Source organism: Salvelinus sp. IW2-2015, linkage group LG32 (assembly GCF_002910315.2).
Source record: "Salvelinus sp. IW2-2015 linkage group LG32, ASM291031v2, whole genome shotgun sequence".
Lineage (NCBI taxonomy): Eukaryota > Metazoa > Chordata > Actinopteri > Salmoniformes > Salmonidae > Salvelinus > Salvelinus sp. IW2-2015.
In genome coordinates, this window is record NC_036871.1 from 35,418,014 (window position 1) to 35,424,687 (window position 6,674).

The 6,674-nt window shown below is 44.4% G+C and overlaps 1 protein-coding gene across 1 annotated transcript in view; it reads right to left on the reverse strand.

The window, feature by feature from the left end:
- The window catches only part of LOC111956511 (leucine-rich repeat and immunoglobulin-like domain-containing nogo receptor-interacting protein 3), a 95,872-nt gene extending 89,993 nt beyond the window's left edge, over nucleotides 1–5,879 (reverse strand). The window contains exon 1 of the mRNA XM_023976965.2: nucleotides 5,293–5,879. The gene's annotated coding sequence lies outside the window, so the exon portion shown is untranslated. The remainder of the gene's footprint in view (nucleotides 1–5,292) is intronic.
- Between the last annotated feature and the right edge of the window lie 795 nt (nucleotides 5,880–6,674).

Genomic DNA, 6,674 nt, shown 5'->3' on the forward strand with positions numbered 1-6,674 from the left:
TGTGAAAATGCGAGAGAAGTGGGGGGGAGCAGGGGGGGGAGAGAGAGCGGGGGAGAGAGAGGGGAAGAGAGAGAGAGGGGGAGATAGAGAGAGAGAGAGAGAGAGAGAGGAGAGAGAGAGAGAGAGAGAGAGAGAGAAGAGAGAGAGAGAGATAAGGAGAGAGAAAGAGAGAGAAGAAGAGAGAGAAAGAGAGAGAGGAGACAATGCTGTGTGAGTAACAGTGTTTTTGCAGCGATGAGAAAAAAAAACCTGATTACCACTAATCATAACAAGTTATGATCACTGTGTTCAGGTTACGACAGCTGACCTTAACACGGTCAGGTTAGGTCATTAGCAGCCACCAAATCCAGCCATGGTTAGATATTGCTCAGCCCCAAATCACCATAACGTTTTAAAACACAGTAAGCCGATATGTTGCTTATATCACATCCAGACAAACACAATGGAAGCACTGTATTACTACTAGGTTATTTAGACTATTACGTGTTTTTAAATCAGGGCTGGACAGAATCTGCAGGAGCAATATCACTACGCATTATTTGCAATGATACAAATACAATAAAGCTTGCAATTTTAGCCAAAATAATATCTCATCATAATGAGCTGACTCCAAAAAGCAGCACGCTAACGCGTACACACAAGAACATGACACACAACAAAAACAGACAGACAGCACACGACAACATAACTGAGTACAGACGCAGCATCACAAATAATATACAGCAGCAACATACAACATAATAGACAGACCCAGCACACCACAACATAACAGACAGATCAGCACACAAACATAACAGACAGACACAACGAGCAGACATAACCGAAGCAGACAGCACAGAATCAAAATGACCAGAACAGCACAAGAACATAAAGACAGCACAAGCAAGCATAACAGACCAAGGACAGCCCAGCAACAGACAGAACAGCACACAACATATACAGACAGACACGAACGAACATAGCATAGACAGACCAGCAGCAACAACGAGTAACAGGACAGGGACGAGCACAACCAACATAACGGCAGGACAGCAGCAATCAAGCATACACAGGACAGACAGCACAACGGAACATAGGAACGAGACAGACAGACAACATGTACAGCAATACACGACATACGAGTCAGACAGACAGACAGGCACAGACTGAACGAAGGGGACTAGACAGATGGACGGAGACATGACAGACAGACAGGAACAACAGATATGACGAGAGCAACACTAAGACAGAAGCAAAGCAATGATAACAGAGCGAGACAGCGAGGAGAACAGGGCTACAACAAAAGCATGCAACAGACACAGAACACGCAGAGCAGACAGACCAGGAGCAAAGACAGGAGGCGACCAAAATGAAGAGGAGGACGGAGGCACGACGACATAACAGAGCGAGGGCAAGCACAACAAATTAACGAGAGCAAGACAGCACATTACAACATAACAGATCAGACAGCACATACAACATAAACAGACAGACAGCTACGATACACAAACAGACAACAGCTAGAGACAGCTACAATCGAACATATACAAGACAACAGCTACAACAACCATAACAGATACACTTCAAGCGAAGACGCTACTCAACAACATAAAAAACGACAGCTATCAGACAGGACGGCGTAACAACAGACACAACAAACACAAGACAGACAGAACACAAAAACAAGCATAACAGACAGACAGACAGACAGACAGACAGACGGCATAAGACAACATCACAAACAACACAACACAACAGACCAGACAGCGATGCAACAACAATAACAGCACAGACAGGCTACAGGACATACATAACGAGAGGACAGACAGGCGAGAGACAAGCTACAACAACAATACAGAACAGAACAGCGAGAGGAACAGGCTAACAAAAAACATAAACAGACAGACAGGAGCAGACAGCGAAGACAGCTACAACAACAAAGCAGACACAGACAGCAAGCAGACAGCTAACAACAACATAACAGACAGACCAGCGAGCAGGCAGCTACAACAACATAGACAGACAGACAGCGAGAGACAGCTACAACAACATCAGACAAACAGCGAGAGGCAGCTACAACAACATAACAGACAGAACAGCGAGAGAACAGCTACAACAACATAACAGAAGACAGACAGACAGCGAGAGACAGCTACGAACATACATAGACAGAAGACAGTACAGACAGACAGCGAGAGAAGCTACAACAACATAACAGAGACAGACAGTGAGAGGCAGCTACAACAACCAAACAGGACAGACAGCGAGAGACAGCTACAACAACCAAACAGACAGACAGCGAGAGAGCAGCTACAGACAACATAACAGACAGACAGACAGACAGCAACGCAGAGCGAGACACGCTGTACAACCGAACAAATAAAAAAAATCAGACCAAGCCCCCCGCAGAAAAAACAGAGAGCGGAGAGACAGCTACAGACAAGCATAAACAGACAGAGCAGCGAGAGGACAGCGTACAACAATAGCATAACAGACAGACAGACAGACAGACAGAGCAGCGGAGAGACAGCTACAACAACATAAACAGACAGACAGACAGACAGCGAGAGACCAGCTACAACAACAAAAGACAGACAGGACAAGCGAGAGAAAGCTACAACAACATAACAGACAGACAGCGAGAAACAGCTACAACAACCAAACAGACAGACAGACAGCGAGAGACAGCTACAACAACATAACAGACAGACAGACAGCGAGAGACAGCTACAACAACATAACAGAGGAAAGCCTACAAGCACTATTTTATAGGCTGTAATTCATATTCATAAAGTTCTAGATGAAATGTGGCAGTGTTACAGCCACGGGACATATGTGTTTACACTCAGCATCGTGACATACAGTACACGTACATCATTACATACATCATCACGACGGCCTGGGAAATCAGTTATGAAATGCTGCTGGCAGTATAGCATAGCATTCATGAGAGGGTTGAGCTGTGCTGTCTGCAAACTCAACTCTACCAACTCCCCATACAGTACCAATCACTTCTCTGGTTGGATACAACTACAACTACAGCTACCAATCACTTCTCTGGTTGGATTAACTACAACTAATTACATCATCTCTGTGGGATACTACAATCAGCTAATCTTCCTGGTTGGATAAATACAAAATTTACAGCCTACAATCACACTTCTCTGGTTGGATTACATAACTTACAGCTACCAATCACTTCTCTGGGTTGGATATAACTACTTAATAGCTACCAATACTTCTCTGGTTGGATACACTACAACTACAGCTACCGAATCACTTCTCTGGTTGGATAATACATCTACAGCTACCATCACTTTCTGGTTGGATACTAACTACAACTACAGCTACCAACTCTACACATTTTCTGGTTGGATATAACTAACAATTAACACGCTACCAATCATTCTCTGTTGGATTAACACAAACTACAGCTACCAATCACTTCTTGGTTGGATATATACACTAGCATGTACAGCTACCAATCAACTTCTCTGGTTGGATATAACTAGCAAACTACAGCTACCAATCACTTCTCTGGTTGGATATACTAACTTAGCAGCTACCAATCACTTCTCTGGTAGGATACCACTATCATCTACAGCTACCAATGACTTCTCTGGTTGGATACAACTACAATGACAGCTACCAATCACTTCTGTTGGATATACTACAATACAGCTACCAATTCACTTTTCTGGTTGGATATAACTACAACTACAGCTACCAATCACTTCTCTGGTTGGATATCAACTACATTACAGCTACCAATCACTTCTCTGGTTGGATACAACTACAACTTACAGCTACCAATCACTTCTCTGGGTTGGATATAACTACAATTACAGCTACCATCCATCTTCTCTGGTTGGATATCAACTACAATTACAGCTACAATCACTTCTCTGGTTGGATACAACTACATCTACAGCTACCAATCACTTCTCTGGTTGGATACAACTACATCTACAGCTACCAATCACTTCTCTGGTTGGATATAACTACATCTAACAGTACCAATCACTTCTCTGGTTGGATACAAACTAACCTACAGATACCAATCATCTGTCTCTGGTTGGATTATAACTGACAATTACAGCTACCAATCACTTTCTGGTTGGAATACAACTACATCTACAGGCTACCATCACTTCTCTGGTTGGATCAACTACATCTACAGCTACCAATCACTTCTCTGGTTGGATATAACTACAATTACAGCTACCAATCACTTCTCTGGTTGGATACAACTACATCTACAGTACCAATCACTTCTCTGGTTGGATATAACTACAATTACAGCTACCAATCACTTCTCTGTGTTGGACATAACTACAATTACAGCTACCAATCACTTCTCTGGTTGGATACAACTACATCTACAGCTACCAATCACTTTCTGGTGGATACAACTACATCTAGAGCTACCAATCAGTTCTCTGGTTTGGATATAATCTACAATTACAGCTACCAATCACTTCTCTGGTTGGATACAACTACATCTAACAGCTACCAATCACTTCTCTGGTTGGATACAACTACAAATTACAGCTACAATCACTTCTCTGGTTGGATACAACTCAATCTAACAGCTACTCAATCACTTCTCTGGTTGGATAAACTACAATTACAGCTACCATGCACTTCTCTGGTTGGATACAACTACATCTACAGCTACCAATCACTTCTCTGGTTGGATATATCAACATTCATCCAAAGGTAAACAACACAACTCTCTCACATTCATCCACAGGTAAACACACGACTCGCTCACATTCATCCACAGGTAAACACACACACTCACTCACATTCATCCACCGGTAAACAATCACACTCGCCCACATTCATCCACAGGTAAACACACAGACTCGCTCACATTCATCCACAGGTAAACACACAGCATCCTGTTACCCTGATCTGTTCTCTCTCTCCTACCCTGGTGAGAGAGTGTAAGACTGGTCAGGGTAGAGAGCCGCATGATTGACACACAACAGTCATCTATTGACCTCAGTATGTTTTATGAGTGTGTATGTTTATGTCTGTGTGTATGAGTATGTGCACATATCGTGATTGCATCTGTGTGTGTGTGTGTTTGTGTGTGTGTGTCACGTTTACACCTTTGTGTATATGAGTGCGTATGCATGTGTGGTGTGTGGTTTTGTGTGTGTGTCACGTTTACACCTTTGTGTATTATGAGTGCGTATGCGTATGTGTGTGTGTGTGTCACGTTTACACCTTGTGTATTATGAGTGCGTATGCGTGTGGTGTGTGTGTGTTTGGCTCATGGTTACATGTCAGTAGAAGTTAACTCACCCAGGACTGAAGCTTGGTCCCTGTTCCCTCCTCATCGGTGCCTGTGTGTGTGTGTGTGATGTGATGTGTGTGTGATGTGATGTTTGTGTGTGTGTGTGTGTGTGTGTGTGTGTGTGTGTGTGTGTGTGTGTTCCCCGACACCGTGTCCCTCTCTTGTCTCTGTCCATATGTTTGAGAAGCTCTACACGTGCCAGTCTTCCTCTCCTCCAATCCTCTGGTCTTCAGATCCCTTGTTCTCTTTCTCTTCGTCAGCGTCCCTCGTTCTCAGCCTCTAGCATCAGCAGCTGTGCGAAACAAGCCACTCATCCCTCCTTCCTTCACTCTCTTCTACGTCTCTCTTCCAGTTCTTTTGCAAAAACACACAGACGGAGGAGGGGTGGGGTGTGGGATCTCCTCCCAAGAGACGGTGCTTCTCAGTGGGGGTGTGTGCTCACCGTCTCCCCTGGAATGGGTCTGGTTCTCTGTCTGTGTGTGAGAGAGAAAGGGAGCTCTGTTGCTGTAGCTGTTGACTCTGCCTCTTTTACAGGGTGCGTCTCTCTCAGTGTCAGCGTCTCACTCGCTCTCGCACTCTCCCTTCTCTTTCTCTCTCCCTTCTCTTTCTCTCGCTCTCTCCCTGTTCTTTCTTCCTCTCTCGATATTTCTTTCTTTCTCTCTCACTCTCTCTTTGCCTCTGTCTCCCTCTGTCTCTTCTCTCTCACGCTCTCTCCGCCTCTTTCTCTCTCTTGCTCTCTCTATCTCCCTCTTTCAATTCAATTCAATTCAAGGGGCTTTATTGGCATGGGAAACATATGTTTACATTGCCAAAGCAAGTGGCAATCTATCTCTATTATCTCCCTCTCTCTTAATCTCTCTCTCCCTCTTTCCCTCTCTCTCTTTTCATCGCACTCTCTCTATATCTCTCTCCCTCTCTCTGTCTCTCTCTCTGTCTCTCTCTCTGTCTCTCTCTGTCTCTCTCTCTCTCGCCACTAACTGTCTAAATGTCTCTGTCTATCGCTACTGTTGGGCTCAGGGCTAAGGGATCTTCTGGCAAGAGTCAGACGGGAACAAAATCGTAAAATTGTAATACATAAATGTCAACCAATCACATGTTTGAGGGAGTGAGAGAGAGACAGAGAGAGACAGACAGAGATAGACAGAGAGAGACAGACAGAGACAGAGACCGATAGAGACCGATAGAGACAGAGAGAGACAGAGAGAGAGACAGAGACAGAGAAGAGACAGAGACAGAGACAGAGAAGACGACAGAGACAGAGACAGAGCCAGAGACAGAGCCAGAACAGAGACAAGAGAGAGGAGATAGAGAGAGAGAGGAGAGAGGAGAGAGAGAGAGAGAGAGAGGAGAGGAGAGAGAGAGGAGAGAGAGAGGAGAGGAACAGAGATGA